Source organism: Triticum dicoccoides, chromosome 3B (genome assembly GCF_002162155.2).
Source record: "Triticum dicoccoides isolate Atlit2015 ecotype Zavitan chromosome 3B, WEW_v2.0, whole genome shotgun sequence".
NCBI lineage: Eukaryota > Viridiplantae > Streptophyta > Magnoliopsida > Poales > Poaceae > Triticum > Triticum dicoccoides.
This window is the reverse complement of record NC_041385.1, coordinates 547814613-547818004: the sequence shown is the minus strand read 5'-3', so window position 1 is coordinate 547818004 and position 3392 is coordinate 547814613.

Below are 3392 nucleotides of genomic sequence, written 5' to 3'. Positions count from 1 at the left end.
CAGTGGCTACTAAGTGCGTGGTGGGTGGGTTTTGAATTTCTTCGTCGTTCGCATTCCAACCGTCCTGACCGCAGTCCGGCCAGGGCTCTCCTGATAACGAGAGATACTTTAGCGAACTCAAGATGTCGCCAAAAGGTGAGTGTTGAAATATGTCCGCCGCGGTGAACTCCATGACCGGCGCCCAATCGGATCTGATCGGAGAGGGCGCGGGAGGTTCGGAGTCCGGCGAGGAGTCCGGCACCTCGGAGTCACGAGCTTCATGAGGGACAAGGTCAGTGTTCGGCTCTATCGCCGTAGAGGTTGCAGCCCCCGAGGCGGTGTCTAGCCACCTGTCCTCAATCTACGCAGCCGGCTCCGAATTAAAGATTGGAGCGGACTCGAGTGCGGCCTCCAGGGTACTGTCCGGCTGCAGAGCTAAATCATGCCTGTCGTGACAGTGCGGCGCGCTTGGCTGTGGCTCGAATCCATCGAAGATCAAGTCCCCGCGGATGTCAGCCGTGAAGTTCAAACTTCCAAATCTGACCTGACGGCCAGGGGCGTAGCTTTCGATCTGCTCCAGATGGCCAAGCGAATTGGCCCGTAGTGCAAAGCCGCCGAATACGAAGATCTGTCCGGGGAGGAAGGTCTCACCCTGGACTGCATCGTTGTTGATGATCGAAGAAGCCATCAAGCCTATCAGTGACGACACAGAGGAACTCTCAATGAAAGCACCAATGTCGGTGTCAAAACCGGCGGATCACGGGTAGGGGGTCCCGAACTGTGCGTCTAGGCGGATGGTATCAGGAGACAAGGGACACGATGTTTTACCCAGGTTCGGGCCCTCTTGATGGAGGTAAAACCCTACGTCCTGCTTGATTAATATTGATGATGTGTGTTACAAGAGTAGATCTACCACGAGATCAAGGAGGCTAAACCGTAGAAGCTAGCCTATGGTATGATTGTTGTTCGTCCTACGGACTAAACCCATCCGGTTTATATAGACACCGGAGAGGGCTAGGGTTACACAGAGTCGGTTACAATGGTAGGAGATCTACATATCCGTATCGCCAAGCTTGCCTTCCACGCCAAGGAAAGTCCCATCCGGACACAGGACGAAGTCTTCAATCTTGTATCTTCATAGTCTTGGAGTCCGGCTGATGATGATAGTTCGGCTATCCGGACACCCCCTAATCCAGGACTCCCTCACTGACCGAGAATTACAAATCGGTGTGACCGATTTTAGAACTTTGTGAAACCCTAATAGTCTCGGTGCCACCAAACTGTGACTCGGTTTGACCGAGTTCACTAGTTTAGGTTCCAAAACTGCTTTGGTATCACCGAGTTTGAAAATCGGTAGATTCGAAATGCTTTCTGTGGAAACTAAAACTAAGTTTTTGAATCATTCTTTTGCAAAAATCTCTGCATTTTGTGATGCTCATCCACTCTACCTCATCTATAACTATTCACAGGGTCAACGGTCAGTGTTTGCAGCATGTCAGACCAAAGTGACAGTCAGAACAAGTCAGCAGAGCAGATTCACACGAGTGAGGGCACTAGTCCCTCAAGTACTTCAGATGAAGGCAGCAGAAGTACTCCTAGCAATTTGCCCAAAGCAGCCACAAGAGCAAGAAGGAAGATAACCTCAGACTTAGAGGATGAGGACTATGTGGCAGCTGAAGATGAGGCTACTTCCAAGAAGGTAGTGCTCAAGAGGGAGTACATCTCAACTACAGCAGGCATGAAGATGAAAAGGCCTGCAGGAAGACAACCAATGTCCAAAGCCAGAGGATCAACACAAGTAGCTGAAAAGCCTGATCCCAAAGAGCCAGCTGCAGAAGGAAAGAAAAGGAAGGAAAGGGTCAAGAAGACCATGGCCAGAGTTGTTGGTCAACCTTCCATGATGGAAGAAGAAGAGGTTGCTGAACCAGCACCCAAGGCACAAAAGCTTATGGGTGATGCTATAAAGTCAGGGGCTGCAACATCAAAGCCCAAAGAAGCACCCAAGAGCAAGGCCCCAATGCCTGGTGTTTCTGCTGAGGAAGATGAAGAAGGGCAGATCTTAAGGAAGCTCAAACCCAAGATCCCAGACCACAACGATGCTCATCCAGTGGCTGAAAATATGAAGCTAAGGAAGGATGCAGGGCTCAGGCAGTGGAGATTGTCAGATCCATATGCCACCAGGAGAAGGACTGCTGTAGATTACAGGTTCCATACCAAGGAGCAGCAGGACTTCTATGAGACAATCTTGTTGGACAAGAAGCCCATAGTGTGTGATATGAGGTGGGTCGACTGGACCTACATGAAAGAAAATGAAGAACACTATCCTGGAGTGCAAGACAATTTCATTGCATGTGCAGTTGCAGATTTTGTTGGGCAGAAGCTCACCAACTGGAATGATGAACTCATTATGCAATTCTACTCCACAGCACATTTCTATCCAGATGGGAGGATAGTTTGGATGTCAGAAGGTACAAGGTACCAGTCAACCATTGAGGAATGGGCCAATCTGATCTATGCCCCAAAGGCGAGTCAAGATGACTTGGACATTTATGCCAAGAACAAAATGGATCATAACTCAATGTCACATATGTACAAGGAGATCCCTGATGATGCACTTGAGACTTTCAAGTTTGGATCAGTTCATTTTCTTCTGTCAGGGCTGCCTACGATCAACTGGATCTTAAGGCACACTCTTTTGCCCAAATCAGGTGACCACAACATGATTAGAGGGCATGCAATTAACTTGCTTCACATTTTTGATGTGCCCCAGAAATTCAAGGTCATGAGCCTCATAGTTGAAACTATCAAGAGGACAGCAGCAGACCAAAAGAGGAGTTGTGGATATGCCCCACAGATTCAGGAGTTGATTAACTCAAAGATGGGCACAACAAAATATCAGTTGGATAAGGAACATTTTGCTCTCTATCCAGACTTTGAGGACAATCAAGTTGTCATGAATGAGAATGAACCATCATCAGTGCAAGCTCAAGAGAAGAAGGAGAAAGCAAGGAAAGAGAAGGCTGCCAAGATGCCAACTCAAGAGGAGGCATCTGAGTACTTTTTGAAGAACAAGCAGGAGCATCTTGGTTACTTGATAGCATCAACTCTACGGATTGAGAAGGGGTTGGCCACCCTAACTCAAAACCAGGAGAGCCTGGAAAGAATCATGGAACAAAAATTCTATGATCTAGATGTCAAAGTAACTGAGATTCAGTCAGTTGTGGAGCAGCTTCAGGATGACATGCAGGAGAGGAAGGGCAAGACAACCACTGATGCATTTTCCAGAGTGCCTAGATCTCAGAGGTCAGCTGCAGTGCCTGTGACAGACACAAGAGCCACATCATCTGCACCAGCTACAGCTCCTACAGCTCCAGTGCAACCAGCTCCAGCACCAACTCCTCCAGCTCCATCCA